A 21,248-nucleotide genomic window follows, 5' to 3' on the forward strand; every position below is an offset into this window, starting at 1 on the left:
CTAGTCCACATAGGAGAGGTCCTAGTTTTCTGCAAACAGTACTGACTGTCAATTTGAATGTGCAAAACAAAATGTTTTTCAGAAAATGATGAACTGAAGGCAAAACAGTTTTATTTTTGTCCATGAAGGTTGAAGTGTGTCACTCAGCTTTCAGATAACAAATGGTAATAACCTATACACAGTGCTTAAGGGTTTTGTCCCTCCAGCATCTGACCTGCCCGAGCTGATTCCTGTATTTGCATGTTGATGCAATAACTTTAATTGGTCCTTGTGCAGGTGGATGTCCTGGCCTGTAGGACAGCAGGTTCAGGGCCTTTGTGTTTTCTTTTCTAATAAGTTAAACCTCTACCTGAGTCCTCACATACAATTAATTTTCCATCTTAAGAGTGTATCCCAAAGGACTTTCAAAAGTACTAAGCCAGTTATTACTTAGCTTTGTTAGCTTAAATGCAAAATATTACACTGGTGTAACCAAATTGAATTTGGCCAGTTGAATCTGACTTAATGTTTATTAGCCATTGTTTGTTTGGGTTGTTACTATATTTTTGTTAGACATTTAAGTAGTTGCCTAAGATTTCATTGTTTGTGCAGCATCTGAGCTTGAATAAGAATGGAAAGCTAAAAATCAACTTTGGAAAATAAAAAAATCATAGGAACGCACTAAAAGGGACAGTCTCAGAAATACTTTTTCCTTTGTATACCTAACACATATCTGACCGTTTCAAATCTATGTTTGATTTCTTCTCTTCCTTCTTTCCTTCCTTCCTTCCTTTCCTTCTTTCTTTCTTTCATTTCATTTCATTTCATTTCATTTCATTTCATTTCATTTCATTTCATTTCAATGTCTTGTCTTCCTTCCTCTGAAAGTGAGCAATCAGTTTGTACCATGAAGCTTCCTTTGCCCTAAGGGAGCTGTATGACTTCAGTAACCGCTTGCATCTTTCTACTGAATCTATTTAAGTAAGTCTGCTGATTTTCTCCCTGGGTTTCTATTTCTCCTTTAGCCTTGCATCCCTCATGACTTTGCGATGATACTATACTGGTAGGAATCATCACCTGCCGCTGGTATACCTGTGCTTGCTAGTTAACTGTTTTACAAGATTAAATGGGATATACCAAGTACATGAGACGGGCTGCAACCTATGGAGCTTTGCTACCTGTCATGGTCACTGCTGCAAAGCCTGCCAGAGAAGGATACAACATTAGTTAACAGAGAGGCCCACACTGCTCCAGCTAGATCATGACTAAACACAAGAGCTAAGACTAAGCCAGCTCAGATATTGCCAGTCAGTTTTGTGACTGGAGCGGGGACATCATAAGCAAAGTGCCATGCCTGAGCACCATAACTAGTGTCTTGTCTCACTCAGTATTGATCTAAAGGCTGCTCTTATATGATTGTCTACATAGAGAAAATGAATATTTAAATTAACTGACTTTTTAAACTTTTTAACACTTCAGGTTGCGTGTATTTTGCTAGCATTCAATACTCTCTCTCTCTCACTCTCCTTTTTTTTTTTTTTTTAATCCAGTGCCTTTTACTAGGCACTGGATAATACTGATAATATTTCTCCTACAAAGATGCAGAATTTGCCAAAGCAAAGGAGTTTATTGCTGTGAGTTGGCTATACTCAACAAAGGTCTGCACAGTACACTACTGAACTTCATGTACTATAAGCCTTTTAGAGTGGAAATTTACTGCGGTGTCTCACCTTGAGGAGAGAACCAAAACAAACTTACTAAAACAGTAATTTAAAGACTGAACTCTAAAGGGAGAGGAGCAAAATAAACCTCCTACCACTCCTTCTCCTAAATAGTTGGGATTATGTGAAAATCAATAGGCTGACCTCTTTCTTCCTTCTTTTCTTAACATTGTAAAAAGTCCAGCCGTAACTTTGTGCAATTGCTTTTCACCAGAAACTGTTGCAGGGAGAGCGAGCACATATGTGAGGTGATGGGGTCCGTGGCCAGAGCTCACCCCAGAGGGTGGTGGGCTGCCGCCTGCCCTGCCAGCGGAGCGGCTCTGGACCGCACAGCTGCAGTCAGTGCAGGGTTTCTGAGACCACCGGCTCCATTCTGCTCTCTCAGTGTGTCCGCTCGCACGCTCCTTGCTTACCTGAAACCTGGGCAGACGTAGCCGGAGCTCCCTTGCTGGCTCCACGCAGCAGCTCTGACCAAGGGAAACGCGATCTGCGAGGTGGAATTTCCTGACTGCTGCACAGCCTTGCTTTATACATGGGTTTTAATGTATTGCTGAATAAAATTTCCTAAAGTCTTCATTTTCTGACCTCTTCTTTAAAAATTGTATATATGAGAAGAAATCCAAGATAGCCAAGAAATCCAACTCCAAGTTTTGGAGCTCCTCTGTATTACACTAAGTGCCAGTAGTCTATCCAAAAAACGTAACATGGAGCTGCAAGCCTTACAAAGTCTGGAGGGCTTGTCAGAGAACAGGTCACAACTGGCCCAACTACAGAGGTAAAGGAAATGTGTTCTTCTGACAAGAGAGGTTGAAATGGGGTTAAGAAGCAGAGGCTTAGGGCTTGGGTAGGAAACTGCAGAGCCCAGGACCAGCCTGGCTGGCTGAGAAGACCTAGTATCTTCTTAAGAGCCAGCTGGGAGAGGCACTGTACTGCATTGGCATGTCCCTGGGTGGAAAAAGAGGTTTTCCTGAGCTTGGATAATCCTGAACAGGGTTATTCATTCATGACTGAGTGTGTATGACTGGACCGCTAGATTTGCCAGCAACTTTTTTTAAACTGTTTTTCTTAATAAATAATTCACTGACATTGAAACTCTTCTCAAGAACGTAGCAATAGTGATGCAAGTCATCAGGAGATGTGTGCCAGGTTTAGGATAATATTTCTGGATGAAATTCTAGGAAGTGAGACTCCTGAATGTGATTAACCAGTGTAAGGAGCATTTCCTCAGATATATAAGAACAAGATCGCTGAATCCAAAGGGAAATTTGAGGTTGGGCTTCTGTGTCCCAGAAAATACTTTACCCATTGGAATATTTGCCCCTCTGAGTACTCCTCCTTTGATGAAAAATTGTGCAGAACTGTGTTTTGGTCCAGTTTAAAACAGGACATTTTAAAAAAAAAAAAATTAAAAGTTTGGGAAGGGTAGGGGGTTGTTTTTCTACTCGGTTCTGGTGTATGTAGATATCACTGATACGCTCCCAGTGTATCCTATGGAGGCCACAGGTGAAAAGCATCCTTCTATCAGTCTTACTAATTAAACAGAAGCAATTTTTGAGACTTTATATTTTAGAAAAGGCACAAGGGCTGTTTCCTTATTCTGCTCGTCCACATAGAAGTCATTAAAGTCTAAAGCAGTAAATCTGGGCAGAGCACTGTGGCTCAGTCCAGTGAGTACCTTCTTGATATGCTCTGACCACTATGCAAGGCTGGCAGAAGTACTTCTTGAATCACTCTGTAGCTTGTATAGTACCCAAGTGCTTTGTTTTTCATTGAAAGGCTGATACAAACCTTTTTGATCAAATAAACACTTGTGCAAGAAAGAAACTGGAAAGCTGCTATTTAAGAGGAAAATGACTGGCTTATAAAGGTTTCTATTGGAATGTACGTTACTGTTGCTCTGTGTGTTACTTTTTTAAAAGGAAAGGTAAAATAAAATTTTACACATATTTTTAGCTGCTCCCATGAATTAATGTCCAAGTGTAAGACCAAGGTGTTAACAGCCACAAAACAGACGAGCTGTTCGCACCTTTGGGAAGCTGATGTGTGTTATGGTACCTTAATAAGAACAATAACAAAGGTGTGGGTTTGGTTTTTTTTTTGAATACTTCTATTCAGAGACTGAAATGTGTGAACCTTTAAAAGAAAACCACTGAGCAGAATAGCAAAAACTAACTTTCCTCCCAGGGCAACAGAAAAACGGCTACTTTAATAAGAAGCAAACATAAACCACTTATGTTCATTCATGTCTGTATATAGTTTCAGAATCTCAAAAATTACTTAAAAACTGTTTCCTGAAGTAAAAAAACAGCATCAGAAGCATAATTCTCATTTCTGCTAAATGCAGCAGCTGCTGGCATGCTATTGGCACTTACTTAAATTTATGTTGAGTTCTGTTGATAGCACTGAGGAAAAGGATGTATTTTCAAATAGTAAGGGAAGAAATGTTAGTGCTACTGTTGTTTATGAGTTGCACAGACAGTGGTTAGTGGAAGCAGTGTGTATGCTGTCTTGGCTTGTTATTGCCACTGGGAGGCTGTGGTATAGCTGTGTATTGGGAGAAGGATTACCCCAAACCATAATGGATCCCAGGTGGAAAGTTGGACATTGTGTAAGGAATGAGAATCTGGTTCCAAACATGTAACAGAGAGCTTAGATCATAAACAGCATATAACCAGTGCAAACATCGGAGTGCAAGAATATATAAAAAAAAAAAGGTGATTCAGTTTATATAAAGCTGAGGTCAATAATAACAGTAATAAAATGGTGTTCTTATTAGAGCATCTTATACACTGATTATACAAATTATTTACTTGTTTGTTCTTTTCTCTGGAGGTTTGGTTTGCTTAGGTTAACTCTTTAGGACAGGGGTTATGGGGTTACTGCTCCAGAATCTAGATTCCTTGAAGGTGAAGGAAGGGGCACACTGAAACTTCCCCATCAGAGCTGGGACAATTGTTAATATTGTTTACAGAATCACAGAATCACAGAATCGTATAGGTTGGAAAAGACCTTTAAGATCATCAAGTCCAACCGTAAACCTAACACTACCAAGACCACCAGTACACCATGTCCATAAGCACCACATCCAAATGTCTTTTAAATACTTCCAGGGATGGTGACTCAACTGCTTCCCTGGGCAGCCTGTTCCAATGCTTGACAACCCTTTCAGTGAAGTAAAATTTCCTAATATCCAGTCTAAACCTCCCCTGGCGCAACTTGAGGCCATTTCCTCTCATCCTATCACTTGTTACTTGGGAGAAGAGACCGATTTCACCTCTCTACAACCTCCTTTCAGGTAGTTGTAGAGAGCAATAAGGTCTCCCCTCAGCCTCCTTTTCTCCAGGCTAAACAACCCCAGTTGCCTCAGCCGCTCCTCATCAGACTTGTGCTCCAGACCCTTCACCAGCTTCATTGCCCTTCTCTGGACACGCTCCAGCACCTCAATGTCCTTCTTGTAGTGAGGGGCCCAAAACTGGACACAGTATTCGTGGTGCGGCCTCACCAGTGCCGAGTACAAGGAAACAATCACTTCCCTAGTCCTGCTGGCCACACTATTCCTGATACAAGCCAGGATGCCATTGGCTTTCTTGGCCACCTGGGCACACTGCTGGCTCATATTCAGCCAGCTGTCGACCAACACCCCCAGGTCCTTTTCTGCCAGGCAGCTTTCCAGCCACTCTTCCCCAAGCCTGTAGCGTTGCATGGGGTTGTTGTGACCCAAGTGCAGGACCTTGCACTTGGCCTTGTTGAACCTCATACAATTGACCTTGGCCCATCGATCCAGCCTGTCCAGGTCCCTCTGCAGAGCCTTCCTACCCTCAAGCAGATCAACACTCCCACCCAACTTGGTGTCATCTGCAAACTTACTGAGGGTGCACTCGATCCCTTCATCCAGGTCATTGATAAAGATATTAAACAGGACTGGCCTCAACACAGAGCCCTGGGGAACACCACTTGTGACCGGCCGCCAACTGGACTTAACTCCATTTACCACCACTCTTTGGGCCCGGCCATCCAGCCAGTTCTTAACCCAGCGAAGAGTACACCCGTCCAAGCCATGAGCAGCCAGTTTCTCCAGGAGAATGCTGTGGGAAAGGGTGTCAAAAACAGTGTTACTTCCTATTGAAACGGCTTCTGCCTTCAAAACAGGGGCTCGTCTAATTCATGCCTTGGGATAAGGCAGCAAAAAGAGAGGGACAAATAAAAGTGCTGTTTTGCAAAGGAGCTCTGAGGCTGGGAGCATTGCTGTGTTTTCCTGGGAGCTGCCTCAGAGCAGAGCGATGCCGTACAGCCACTGGCCTCCACCGCTGCGCAAAGACTGCTCACTTCCAAACGATTAAGAACTGCTCTTTCCTCAGCTTATTTCCTTAGTAAATTAAAGTGTAATTGCAATTTACAGATGAATGGCATCACTTGTATTTGCCTGCTTACAGTCATTACTATCTGTTGGTTTAGCTATAATGCTGCGGCTGGGCAGCAGGCAGGAAAGCTGCCTTCTTGCTATGGCCTGGATGCTTATTCTGGGCTAGGTGAGACTTCTGCAATAGGGACTAGGTAACCAAATGCATCTGAACCCACTCAGCATGGAGAAGCTTGCAGCAATGGGGAATGTCCCTGTCCTTGTACCTGCCTGCAGTGCAAGGGGAGATTCCTGAGAAGAGCAGGGAGCAATGTCTGCACTGCAGAGGTGACAGATCCCATTCCTATGGACCAGGAAGGGACTGGGTAGTTTACTGCAACTTTGGAAACGACTGGAAATTGTTGGATGGAGTAAAGACTGGAGAGAAGGAGCTCTCCTCCCGGTAGCCAGAGAAGACACTTATTTTCGAGTCTTATAATTTATTTTGCTTCATGCAGATGAATTTCCCATGTTTCAAGGGTTGTTTGTGGGCTCATAAAACACATCTATAGTAACTGGATGCCCTTTTGGGCACTTTATTGAGGGCAAACCTTCTGGCAAGTCCAGCTGGAGCACCCACCACAGCATTCAGCAGGTCAGCTTGCTAGAGCAAGGCATAATCTGTTAGCCAGATGTAGGACCCATAATGGAGGAATATGTGGGGGTTTTTTTAACATCAACAAGCCTTCTCTGAAGTCCCTTTAAGCATAGGTGTAGGCCATGTCTGAGTAGATTAACACACAATCACAAGGTCAGCTGATTGTAAGAATCTGCTGTTCATCTGGAGGAAGCTCATGCAGAAAAGATCTGAGGGAAGGGAGATGTTTGTTAGATGTGAGCTGATATTTCTCTTACTTAATAAAACTGTGCCTAGAAAAAGTGGGAAGTAACTACTAGAAACAGGAAGATCTGGTGAGGAAGGAAATCACCTGGCTCTTGCAAGAGATAGCAGTTGGTTTATGCATTGTGTTTTATTTTGGACTTTGTTGATTCAACTGCTATGTAGTGTTTGGATAAAAGACCTTGAAATTTGAGCAGTGATGTTTAACCTTTCCAGGGAGAATTAAAGAAGCCAACAATCTGCAGAGACTGTTCCTGAAGTAGCGGGAACTGTGTTACCCTTCAGAAACTGAATTTATGCCCAGAAAGAACTGAAAAGAGTGACCTGGTGGGATCAATAGAAAATAAGGTCACAGCTGAATAAAGTTCTCAAAAGTTTCCAGTTCTTACTTGCCAGAACCTCTCTCTTGCCTGAGGCCAACTCCATCAGCATTTTCTCGGGACGGTGAAGCTATAAGCAGCATACTGTAAGACAGTTCTGCTGTGATTAGATGTAAGGAAATACAGGGCTGTCGGTTGTCAAGGCACAGCTGGTATTTTAATTTGAAGTGTCACTCAGTCTCCTTGAGTTGCTTTGTGTTGATATTGAATAAAATAGGAGAGGAATGAGTTTTGAGAACAGAGAGGAATTGATCAGTGGGCTGGAAGAGGGGAGATCTTGGAAGGAGGCACTGGATTTAGAGGACCCAGCCTGGCCTCACTACCAAGAGCAGATTTGTCCATGTGCAATGTCCCTCCACCCTCACCTTCCTAAAACTCTCCTTGTTGCACCAAAGCAATTGTCTGTGCAAGGACCGGCACATTTTGATTCCCAATGAATCACATAAAAACTGATTTAATGAAGTATCCCTTGATCTTATGTGTATTACTGAGGCAGGGTTTTTTCCACTTGCCTGGGGCTTTCTGAAAAGCCTCAACTGCTTTTTCACCTGAGTTCTTTTCTAGTTTATTCCCCTAGTATTGGTTCCTGATGAACCTGTGACATTTATTCCCATATCTTTCCATCCTCCCATCCCTAAATTCCTCTTTCCTGAGGTGAAATTTTATCATTTTCTTTACTAGGTAAAAGAGAAAAAGAAAAAAATACAGAAAGACTGCATGCTTCCCAGAGCTAGCAGGTTCTTTTAATTCTTTCTATTATGACAATATGACAGATTCTTGCACTTCCCTGGCTCCCAGTGGAAATACCAGGCTCTGAGGAGACAGAAAGAGGGGTATAAAGATGGAAGACATTTACTCTTAGCAATGATTTTTCTAATGAGAGTTTTTAGTGGTGACATTAACAAACTGTTCTCTTGAAGAATTTCCTGGGGGCTTCAGTGTCACTACATGCAGCATCAGCTAGGTGACAAGCTCTCACCGTCACCCCAGTCACTGCGGAAACAGCATCCTCAGCAGGAGCGGGTCTGCACTCTCATTTTTTGGCAGAGTGAAGGTGAATACCTAGTGAAGCGAGCAGCACAGCAGCTTTCTTGTACGTGTTTGTTTCCAAGAGTTTACATCTTTTACTTGTTATTTTTGGTGCAGGGGACATTAGAAAAGAAAGCAAAAAAAGAATAGCTTCATACTGAGGGATTAAACATTTTTGCAAAGCTTAATTAAACTTCTAAATCTGCACTCTAGACAGTTAAGTATTGCAACAGGTAAGATGAAGTGTAGAGAAGTCAAGGGACTAAACCAAGGTCAGTGACAGAGTCACAAGTAGCCCCTAGGGGGTTCACTCTGCTCTTCTGCTGGTGGTAAACCATTGACAGTAATTCCAGCCTGGCCAGCAGATTTCCCCCAGTCTGAGACCAGTGAGAGCAGGGAACTTGCTTTGAATCTGAGCCATCTTTATCTGGCCAGCAGACAGCCTTTAGCTCCTGATGATAATTGCCTTCTGTATTTAATTATGTTATCATAGCCCTTTGTTATCACAACAACTAGGATAGTGCCAATTTGGTTGAGGAAAGACAAAGACAAGCAAGAAAAATTAATGCAGAAAAAGAATACCCAGATGTGGAAGTGGGCCAACAGGGTGTCTAGCTACCTGTCTGAAACCTCTTTCTAGGAGCCACATCAGGCTCCTAGATACCAGATTCAGATACCAAAAAGATACCAGATTCAGATACTTGCAAAAACTGTTTGTAGAAACCAGGCACCCAGTGAGTTTGTCAGAAATCCTCTCACAACAGTCTGTCACCAGTCCGTTAGCAAAATCAACAAAACAGTCTGCATCCTTAGGCAGATGCATAGATCTGGTGCAGATCCACTGTAGGAGGAACCCCTCAAGCAGTGTCCCAGCTTGCCTGGGGGACTTGGGCACAGGCACCCACTGGGGTCCTGCAGGAAATCGTATAGTGGTTACCCCTTGGCACTTGGATTTGGGGAGCTGCCTGTCATTAGAATTGTGGTATGGTTTTTTTGAAAGAGATTCCAAGTTCTATTTTGCTTTCTACCCCAATTGTATAATCTTGGAAGTATCAGACCTTCACACTCTGAGAAACCCGTTTTCCATCTAGCTTTACTCATGATGCTTATCATGAACCATAGATTAACAAGTGATTAAAATTGCACTACAGCAAGTATGTAAGTGTAAATCTGAATGATTCATGATTACTCTGAGCCAGCAGACATGTACAAATAATTGGCCTTTAAAGTTCATTAGTCAGTTTTATTACAAATAGTGCATTTGCATGATGTTTGTAAATTTATGCACCCGCGGGCATAAGTGGTGACAGCATTCCACTGACTAGGCAAAGCAATTACAAAAAGCACATCCGCTATTTGAAATGCCAACGCAAAACACTTGTTTTAATAATTGGTCATAGAGTTTTAGTCCTGGGAGCGACAGCTGCTAAACTCTTTAGTTACAGCAAGTGACATACAGAGGCAAAGTGTCCCAACACACTGAACAATTGCTTCCAAATTGTTTTCACCGTTGATTCACCACCACTCTCAGTATGTCTGAATTAGAAGTAGAAAGCTTTTGAATTAGATGCTGTTAGATTTACCTTTTCCTTTGGATGCTGAAGAACCTCTCTGTGACTGTCACAGAGGATTTAGTTATGTAGTGCTATTCTCTATATGTGAATCCAACAAGAACTGAAAGATAATTGGGGAGATTGTAGAGGTTATAGTGTCATTAGTACTGATCTGTTCTTCTCTGGGCTTGATGAGAAGATTAGTAGTGGAGGTAAAGAGGAAAACACTCTGTTTGAAGAAGAACATGGATTAATCTGTTAGGTAGTGAAAGAAGCTAAACCCCATCTCCCAGCTATTTTCCTAGCTATTAATGGTGTTTTTAATCTATGCATATCTACTTTTGCACTTCTAGAAAGTGACTGGAAATGTCTTGGTCAATTAAAAATTAAATAAGAGATAAGATCCATGTCTGATTACACAGAAGTGTTGCATGCCCGCGCTGCCTCCAGATAAGGACTGTTGCAGGATCTTTTCCATTTCCAGGTTATCCATGATTCCCAGCTAAGAAGCCATATACTTTGGGATACCAGAACTGATACAGTACTGTCAACTTGAATTTGTTTCCTCATTGCTTGCTCATCTCAGCTCCAATGTGAGACAATTAACATACCATATGTTGCACTCTTCATTAGCCAATACATTTGACAGTGCTCTTAAATGCTGTGCATGACATAGCTTTTTATGCGCTTGCACACAGCTGCATTAATAAAATCTGAGGAGACAGGTGTGTGTATGCGCATATATATAGATGTACGCAGGCATGTATGGCAGTTCAGCTATAACAATGGTAAACACTCACAGCAGGAACAAACCGATGATGAGTGAACCATAAAAGGTTCAGTTGAGAGAAACTTATAAAGACTTGAAGGGTTCTTTGAAAGCAGATTATATGCTCCTAAAATTTCCATTATTCCACTATAATGGAAAAAAATTCTCGCATTAGGTTAAAGATCTAGCAGAGAATATCTCACGTTATCAAACCAAATACAGCCCATTCCAGTTAAATTTCTTCGTTGCTTATATTCATTAAAATTGGAACTTTAGGACAGAAAACTTCCAACAACTGGAAACATATTAGCTTCAAGATCAAATTCCTTAACACATGATAATAGCAAAAACCTGGGAGCCACTAGCCTGTGCTAGATTTTGTACCATTCTTCCCATGCACCCCACTGGCTTAACTGTCAGATAGACGGTAACAGGTAACAGTGGTGCAAGGCTATAACAGGTAATAGTGGTGCAAGGCATAAATGCCACCTCACTGCACTGCAAAGCACTCATTAAACCAAGTGGATAAAGTGGTTTTGGCTACATGGCACCGAAAAAGCTTCCTCTGTCACTTGAAGTGATCATCTTTAAGATAGTTTATTGTCCATTGGTGCCTTGACTAATGAAGGCATCCGCTGCAGTGGCTCTCCCAGTATCATGGGCGCTTCCCTGTCCATGTTGCCTTCAGAGTGGTGTTTAATGTTTCCATATGCCCTATAAAGAACTAGTAGGAATTTTCCCTTCCTGAGCAAATGTGTTAGCAGTATCTGATGTCAGAGTTGCTTTTAGCTTGTCAAAGTGACCCAAACTGAGCTTACTCAAGGTTAAGGATTGGATATTTTTTAAAACTAAACAGAAACTCCCTTTAGGATAACCCACGGGAAGTCACCTTTCAGTACAAGGGTGAGCTTTTCAGTCTGAGTCTCCTTCTGATCTTCTCAAGTCAAATCTGATCTTCTGAAGTCTTCTTCCTAGTCAAACTACTGCTTAGTCACATGTGCTCCAAGTGACAAAAGAAGGCTCAGTACCCCGAATATAGAAGCAATGGAAATGTCCTGGGCTAAGTGATGCAGTACTGATGGATCACAGTGTGGATGGCTGCAGTGCATTTCCTGCAGTGCATTTTGGATAAGAAAGGTTGATAAATTGATGCTTAAGCTTGATGACCATTCAATTCCAAGAGCAAACTGTGGTATAGAAAATGAATGCCATCTCTTTTACAGAAGGAAACGCTTTACTTGGGCATGAGCCATGACTGTTGTGGCTAAAGGATGACATTACATATTACTGTACATTTTGTGTTTTCACCACAAGGGAACAGATGAGTATCTGAACAGATACAAACACAGCTGAAAAATGCAGGCTCTCATTTCAGATGCTTTGAGTGTATTCACTGGGTAATCATCACAAGCAAGGAAAATCTTCTGCTTTTTTACCTTACAAGGCTTTTCAGAAGCATGGACTTGGTTTAATTGCATGGAAGTTCTTATCATTGGAAAAAATTGGTATAGATACAGTGAATCATTTCAAGCTGTTGTTGAAGTTATCATCTCTTAAGTTATTAACAAAATTCCCCTTGCAAAGTTGCTATTGCTGTTTGTGTTTTTGTCTTGCTTTTACAGGAGGCTGCTCTTCTCAGTTAATTCTCTCATGTAGTAGGTGTTTTCTAATCTTAGCTTTTCAATAGGGGGGAAAGGCTCTTTTCTCCTCTCCAGATGAAGGATTTTGTCTTGTGAAAGCACTATGAGCATCATAGAATCATTTGTCACATAGATAAATTTTTATCAGGGTAGAATTGAATTTCTGCAGTGTAGATGATTGTTCAGATGTTCTTTGCTTTTCTTTCCTTTTCTTTCCTTTTCTTTTTTTTTATAAGGAAAACATTCTCTAAAAAGTATCTTCAAGGAAGACAGCAGCTATACGAAGAAAAAAAGAGATTAAAGGGACATGCTTTGACTACCCAAAGGCTAGACTGCATTTAGAACAGCTTGTGAAGGCTGCATTTCATCATGGAAACCTTTTATATACACTGATGTGTTTAAGAAGGTTTTTCATGAAACAAGTCATACACTGTGGTTGTATACAGCTTTCCAAATTTTGGTAGGCTGTCTGGAAGGCAAAGCCAGTATTTGTTAATAGAAATATGAACAATGAAGTAGCCCACTAAAACCTGTTTTGTAAGAAATATTTTGACAACTAGTTGTAGCATTCCTGATAGATTTGGATACTGCATTTGCTGTTCAGGAGAAAAGTTTTTCTTCGTGCAGTCTGCAGCACAGTTTATTTCCTGCCGTGTAATAATGACGCCCTAAAAAAACCTTGTTAATCTGAATGGATACTTATCATTCTCAGGGAACCAGCTCTTTTCCAGATAACTCTCTTAAAACAGCCAGTGCTAACAAAGGAAAGAGCTTCATTTACTGCCAGCATCCTGGTTTAAAGGAGCTTTTAATGTCTTCACAGTTGCCCTATGAAGACTGTCAGGAAATTTCAAAGCCTTAAGCTGCTTTACCTTTACCTGTCAAAATGAAAACAAACACACAAACCCTTTTTTAGTGTCTTTACTGGCTCCTTCTTTTTCAAATAAAACCCTGCTATGTGCTACATTTCCAATTGCCTTAATCATAACTGTTGGACAGACAGTCACTGTGTGCCACTTGCCCTCCAGCCTTTTCAGAGCATCAGGCTGAGTGTCAGTTCACTGTGCCCTGGCCAAGGTGGCTAGGGCAACTGGTGGGACTGCCAGACCTAAAATAAAACAACTGCACTGCATCTTGGCTTTCAGAGAGAAAAACAAAGGAAAGGCAATTTGGTTTTCTTTTCCTTAAATACTTTAATTTGGGGTGGGAGGCTGGGGAGAGGAGGTAAGGATGGAAGGAGGAAGTGGGGACCTACAGGTCCAAACGTGGTGCCTGGACCTTACATGCATCCTGCAGCAGGGAGAGCTTTCTCTTCTCAGTAGATCCACACTTGATCTTGCTACAGACAAAGTCCTACAATGTTTCAAGCTCACATCATACTGCTTACTTCTAATGTTATGCAGACTCTTTTTTTTTAATTGTAAATGAACTTTATTTATAGCGATTGCACACACACAAAAACCTCAGTATTGTTTTTTTCACTGCCCACACTGTTGCTCAGAAAACCCTGTAGGAACTGAATGGGAACCACTGGGCCTGGCTCCAGACTTTGGCAGCCTGGTTACTAAGGGGTGAAGGAAAGGGTTTTTGCAAACTTCAATAAACAGTTACTTTAGTTAATAGTCTGAGTCTTGATTATTCACCCCATTGTGACTTACACTGATTTCAGGGAGGGTTGTATTATATCCAGACTGAAGGCAGGAGGTTATGTTTCTGCTGAACTCAACAAAAGGTGGATTGTGCGCTTGTAGTACAGTTGCTTTGAATAGAATCTGGAGCCATATGTTGAAACTGTTCTGGTCTCTAATTAAAGACTAGTATCTCTGCACTGCACACTGAGTTATTTTGAGGCAGTGAGAATGCCACAGCAGGGAGTGTACTTGGAGAGTTGGTACTGAAGGCCTTGTTACACCGTGCATTAAAGATATGTGAGTAACTGTGAAAGCTTCACCTTCACCTGAAACTGTTCCTTTTTTTTTTTATAAGGACCAAAAAGAACCCCCAAACCTTTTCAGTAATTAAATCTTATGGTGGGCGGAATGGAACAGAGGAGGTTTTGAAGCCTATTTAACTCCTCTTTCAAATAAAGCAAATAAAATGTAGGAACAGGGTAAGACTCTCAAGGAGTCACCACCAAGGAGATTTAGGTGCTGCTAACAGAAAAGAAGAGCAGCTAATTGTGCTGATACTTTTCTCTAGATCAGCAGGAGTCATTGGTCCAGATTTTCTGTTCTTCCAGAAAAATTGTTACCCTTCCTGCTTTCTCTATCCCTGCAATCACATGCACAGTCTTTCATGTGGGTAATTTGTAAATAGAGACAATGTCATGGCTTCTGTCTATTCATAGAGCTAGTCAAGATCTTCTAGTCTGACTTCCTGACCATAATGGGCTACTTCAAGCCATTAGGACTCTACAGGGCCCAATAAAGAAAGACTTTGATAAGTACACCCTCCAGAATACATTTAGTTTGGATCTAAAGCCATCATGTGAAAATTCATCTCGTCTAGCTCTAGTCACCAAAAGCGAGTCCAGTCAAAGCTGCAGTCAAATGCAGAGGCTGCAGAGAGTACTTCAACTCATGTACCTCTAAACTTGACAAAGTTTTCTAGACTACCCCTATGTGATCTCTGTATCAGATGGCTAATGCTACTTGAGATAGATAACTACCAAGGGATCAAATTGTTTCAACAGGGATGATCATTAAAAAAGACTGCATTTAATTTTAAATTTGAATTAATCAGGATTAAACTAAGAATTTCTGGCTATAATCAAGCCTTTTGCTGAATAGATTCAAGAATATTTCAGTACTTAGCTTTATGAGGGCAAAATATCACTTTTACAATATGTCCAGCCTTCTTTCAGTCTTAATTTTGAGAAACTAAGTGGACATCTTTAAATATCAGCATAAGGCAAGTGGCTCAGCACTTGAAATATTCTGGCTGTGCAGGTTGGGATGATGTGGAGTAATATGCCATTTTGAAGACAGCCCCCTGATCAACCCCACTTGCTTTGTAGGTTCACAGAGTAGTGGTAGTGTGCACAAACCAGATTGCTCATGGAGAAATTAACGTGGAAGATCTGCTCCAGCTGCATATGAAATATGTTCTACCTCCTTATGGGGACATCAGGTTCAAACTGGTCCTTCAGACAGCTTCCAATTACATGAATGTTAAGGATACTTTAGGAATCTTCTTAAATTTAGTCTTAAGTAAAACCCAGGAAGGTTATCACAGAGGTAGGGGCATCAGCAAGAACTGCCTTGATATACTGACCCACTACTGTTGTGCTGAATTGCTCACCACTGTAGCCATTGCCTTTGTGGCTCTCTTGTATATTTTCTTCAGCTTTCAGCATCCTTTTTAGTGTGAGAAACCAAGGCCAGGGACATAGGGATATAGGGAAGTGATATATAGGGTAATTTCACACTCAAACCCAGGATTGGTTACACCTGTACAAATGTGCCAGTGGTTGTTTAATCATTGTTTTGATTTATGGTTTTTTGGGGGGTTTTTTCAACTTGAACAGTGACAAAGTTTCCACAATCTCATACAGATAAGAAACAAGGACACCAGAGTTGTGTTGTGCATTCCTGTACTTATCCTTCTAATCCTAGGTCTTTCTCCTTCTTTCATACATTACACAGTCCTATTAATTACACTTGTCACTGTATTGTACTAAGAGCTTGTGTTGAATTTTTATCCACTGCCTCACTGGGCTTCACTTTGTTTATCCTAATCTGCAGGTAGAGCCTGCATAAAGGGTATTTTATTAGAAGGGACTGAAGTTACCCCACTGTGCAGGTTCCTACAGTTTCGCTCTGTCCTTTTTCCTGTTCTACACCTGATTTGTGCCATCAATACACTTTTCCTGAAGCAACCGTTTTTACCAACCACCAGATGCTTGATAAAAAGGTTAAATAGTATGTGACAAAGGACCAGCCCATACAGTTTACCTTAAAGACACACAGTCAAGGAGTGTCTACTCATTACAGTCTTTAAGTTTCTTGTTTTAGAAAATTGCATTTCTTATGAAAGAAGTAGTAGAAGATCACTTATTTGTATGTTTTTTTGCTGTATACCGAAGTTTACAAATTATGCTTGGTAGGCTACTAGAAGTCTGCTTCTGCTTAAAAACATCACACAATGAGAAAGCTATCATCTTTAGACAGCTTGAGCTACCTGCTTACATATGGACTAAAACCTGTGTAAAGGATAAATTGGATTTAAAATTAAAATGCACAGAATACATTTTTCTTCTTGTTAACAGGACTGAAACATAATCATCAATCTTTGTCAGGGTATTTTAACACACTGATCCTCATATTGCCCTTATGAAACAGAAATCTGACCTCTGCAGTGATAGAAGTACTGCACCTCTCATCTTCATCATTGCCTCTCTATGTTCTCTAATCTGACAGGAATTATTATTTTTATTATTTATTTATTTTATTTTAGATTTTATAGATTATTTACTGGTGTTCTGCACTTCAGTCTTTTGCCAGGGCTACCCTGTGTGTCTCAACCTGCTGATGGCAAGAGATGAAGAAAATTCTATGTCCAGGGATGCAAGGTTATTTTGTTCCCTGCATTTTTACCAGAATAGTTTTGTTTTGAATGCTATGTTTCTTGGACAGTTGCAAGATGAATTTACATAGATAAAATATAACTGAAGTCCGTGATCTTTTCTGGTTTTGCTTTATCCTTCTCTCTTGTCATTTGAATCAAAACTCCTGGAAATAGTTGATCTCCTGGAATACTTAGATTAGGTTATGTTTGGGTTTGTTTTTTCATAGAAGTCTTCTTGTTTTCCATGATCTTACAGCAATAACTGGAAGTGATACTGAATCATGTCTGCCCAAGTCTATAATAGAGGAATGACTTTTAATTACAGGCAGTCATTCATAAATATGTGGCTTCTTAACTGTGTGCTTTCCCACAACAAATTGTATCTTTCTTGACCATATATTCTCTTATATGGTTCTGTTTTCACTTGGCTTGAAAATATGACTTGTGTACACAAAAGGTACTATGGTCCCATTTCAGCAAGCTGCTTGTACTAGGTGTGTGGTAGTTATCAAAGAAATGGATGGTATTTCACTGAACAAGGCTGCATGCTGATGCATACTTAAATGCGTTGCTGAATTAAGGCCTCAGGAGACAAGGTCATGCTTAAAGGATTTTCCATTGTAACGTAAATAGTTGGTAAACACAATGGTGAGGGAGGACTGTGACTCAGAGAACAGCCATTTGGGCAGATAACTTGAACACTTAGAAAGAGGAAGCATGGAACTAATAAGCTATTTGCTTAAAGATTTCTTAAGTCTATTCTGTCTGTGATTCATGTGCAGGGATCTGAGCTTCGAAAAGATACATTAGAGGAGATGGTAGACTTGGTGTATACCGGGAGGAGCTCCCTGGACATGAGTAAAGTCCCTGTCTGTGGATTCCTCTAGGTTGTAGGTCTATGTGTGAAGAGCATGGCTAAGCAGCAGCCTGACACATATTGTAACGAGATTTGTGGAAGGAATACAGCTGTCTTACAGAGAGAAGGGAGGAAAAGGAGGGCCAAGATAATAAAAAAAAAAAATTGAACCACAGGAACCAAATGTTGAATGACATAAACCAGAAGGCAACACTGAGCAGCACACCCTTCAGAGAACTCCCCTGAAGGCATCCCAGGAGGCAGCAGATACTACCCAGCAGGGCTCAACCCACACAGCACAGGGCAAGGCAACAGAAATGATCCATACAGTGGCTGGGATTCCTCCTGGAAAGCTTTCTCCTCCTGGTACTGCCCCAGACAGCTTGGCTGCAGCCAGGGACAGGTCAACCAGGAGCCTCCACCACCTGGGACCAGGTGCTGTGCTAGACCACGCTTTGGTCTGAGCCAGTGTAAGTTGTCCCTCTTTTTGTACCCTGCGCAGCCCTGCAAGAGCATCATCTGAGCTGCCAAGGGCATAGGGTGCAGTACACAAGCAGCTGCTTTCAAAGACCCTCCACAAAATAAGCTATGTTCTCCCTGGTGCTATTAAGGAGATCACAACATACAACTTTGCAGGACCCAGAGGGTTATTTTCACTACTTCAATATATACCTTGAGTAGAAGAGTAAAGTCTTTGCTTTGGACTGCAGAAACATGAGTTTATACCTCATTCATGTGCTAAAAAGCTAACCCAGCCACAGATGGGGTACCTGCACACAAGGCAACAAAGTGAAGGCAGTTGGACGCGAGCTCTCTATAATACCCTTTTGTGTGCTGTTCGGCATGGGCATTGCTGTGCTAGCCTCAAGAAATAGGGGTGCCCAAGTCTAAATTTACTGAAGGCATCTAAAACTTGTGGTGAAGTAGTGAATTGACACTACAGTTAGTAGCAACAGTAGTAATCTCTTTATAATATTGAAAAAAAATTGAAATATAATAATATAAAAATATTCCAGCCTTTTTTTTCCTCTACCCTGTCACATTTAATCTGCACCAAAGTTTGGATATCCAAAAGGAAAGCTAAAAATGGCAGCATTTTTGCAAGCATTATCAATCCAGAACAGCATAGCTTTTAGGGATGATCAGTTCCAGCAACACTTCCTTGTAGGCACAGAATTAGCAGCTGGTTTTCTTGTTTGTTTTTTGTTTTGTCTTGTTTTCTTTAACCGTGCTAGTAAAATAATGATTCAGATGTACTTGTATGTATATATAATTTTTTATGTATGTAAACTACATAACCCTTACTGGAAAAAATTGCAAATGAGATTCTAGCTGTTAAGTACAAGAGGCAAAGCTGAAATACAGCTTGCCTTTATTAGCTTTTGTTGGAAGCAGCTGGGACCTCCCAGAGTGAAACAGTTAGTTAAACATTAGCCATTCAGGTACTAAGGACAGTTTAAAAATATCCTGACTGTAATAACCGATGAAGCAAGAGCACGTTTCATCCATACTAGTTGACATGTTGCATAACATATGTTAAAGCTGAGTATAAAGCCAGTACTTCATTTTCACAGGTAACTTGAATCACCACTTTTTAATTAAAGGCTTATCTGTTAAACTACTTACTCTGAATACTTTTCTCAGTTTCAGGTATTTTGGTTCTCACATGGTAAATGCATTATACATAATTTTCCTCTTTTTCTATACCAGTTCTATTTGAAAATATAATTTTAAGTTCTTGTAAAAAAACTAGACTCTTCCCCTTAAAGAGTCTGTCAAGTGTGCTGAAAATCATGGAAGTTTATAATGCTTTATCTATAAAAGTTTGTTCAATCTATGAAGACAATTACATACATTCATGGACATAATCTCCTTCTCTCTCTTTTCAAGTTCAGCAGATTCTAGTCTATGACTAGGTTAAAAAAAAGAAGGGAAAATAAAAGAGAGAGGAAAATTTTACTGATATCTTCCTTGTCTCTCCTTGTAGAACATTCCTCAACCTTATTCTTTCTTTGAGCAAGAAATCACCTTCCACCCAGACACAAAGAAGAAGAATAGTAATCTCTGAAAACTTATCATAAGCTTGTAGGTGGGGAACTGAAATTTAGTCTTATGTGAATTATCTTCATAAAAAGATCAACAAGTGGCAAATGGCCGGGCTGGGGGCATATTGGTTTGAGGAGAAGAAAAGTTATATCCTGAAAACTTACACTGCCTTGTAAGGACTCCAGCCATTTTTAGCTTCTTTGTTGTTTTCTTTCCAGGGAAAATGTCTATGAAGAGAGCTTACACATCATACTATACCATGAGGATTTGAATGAGCTACTCCTAATAAACACTTCTATGGGACTTCATATGCTGTTTAACCTGAGTTGCAGTGTTTCTCATCAGAAGCAGCTTGATTTTAGAGGTGGAAAGAGTGACTCCATAATGTAAGACCCTTGGGAAAGGACCCATCCTATCTGGATCAAATGTGTGTAATTTTGTATTCTGTATGAATAGCACTAGACTTCTTTTGCTATGTGAATTATTAAAAAAAAAAAAAAAAAAAAAGAAAAAAGGTAGGGGGTTTCAGAGAACTGACAGTAAAAATAAGGAGTAAATTACTTTGTGTTTAACCCAATTTTATATTTGAAGTCTACTTCTTCTTTGTAATTCTAGAAAGAGTCTATTGAAATCATTGTAGAAGCCTCCATTTCAGGGTTGTTTTCAGGTGGGTTGGGTTTGGGTTTTTTTCAGAGCAAACACTTCCAAGCATGCTGCTTCTCTCTCTGTGCTGATGCTAGTTCCACACAAATAACTTATTGTCTTTCTGTTTTACTTTTGATCTGAAGAAAGAGTTGTTTTACACTGACAAATGCTGACTTCCTTTCTTGGTAATCACGGTGGAGCAGGTGTTCCTTCTTCCCACAGATTGCAGGTGTTCTGGGTAGCTTTCTAAAACCATTTTGATGTGTCCCTGACTGATGTTCAGACAGCCAAAGTAAGTAATTTTGCAGTAGACTCTGTTTTAACTGGTCTGAACTATACTGCTCCTTGGTTAAGCTTGTGTGGATAAAATTATCAATACTGTTACCAGGCTTAATATTTTTTTTTATATTGCCAAAGGCCCTTATTTAAGATACTGTCTCCAAATGATGTCAGTTGGAGCTTTCCCAATAGCTTTAATATGGCAGTGATTTTTACCCTGTCTACCTCTACAGAGAGAATTAAAGGAGTTTAAAGGCATTAGTCCAGATTTAGAAGGTCCAGCAAGTGTGAAGGTGGAGCTGAGCAGAAAATAGCCATTTGACTTGTATTATTAGGAAACATCATGAGGACAGACATTTTATTTCTCATTTCTCAACTTCTTTACTGTTCCGCACATCTATAAGAGGATATACATTTACCATGCACTGATTACTGTTCCACAGGGTACAGTATGAAGCATACATCTCAACACATGAGAGAAATTAAAGGTCTTACAAAAGAACAAGTTAACATCACTTACCTTGTGTAGACCTTCCCTGGGTAGT

General features: G+C 40.5%; 1 long non-coding RNA gene across 1 annotated transcript in view; it reads left to right on the forward strand.

The window, feature by feature from the left end:
- The window catches only part of LOC140650365 (uncharacterized), a 77,245-nt gene extending 57,202 nt beyond the window's left edge, over positions 1-20,043 (forward strand). Inside the window, exon 3 of the long non-coding RNA XR_012041955.1 lies at positions 19,998-20,043. This is a non-coding gene — a long non-coding RNA (uncharacterized lncRNA). The remainder of the gene's footprint in view (positions 1-19,997) is intronic.
- The last annotated feature ends 1,205 nt before the right edge of the window (positions 20,044-21,248 follow it).

This window comes from Ciconia boyciana, chromosome 3, assembly GCF_034638445.1.
Source record: "Ciconia boyciana chromosome 3, ASM3463844v1, whole genome shotgun sequence".
NCBI classification, from domain to species: Eukaryota; Metazoa; Chordata; class Aves; order Ciconiiformes; family Ciconiidae; genus Ciconia; species Ciconia boyciana.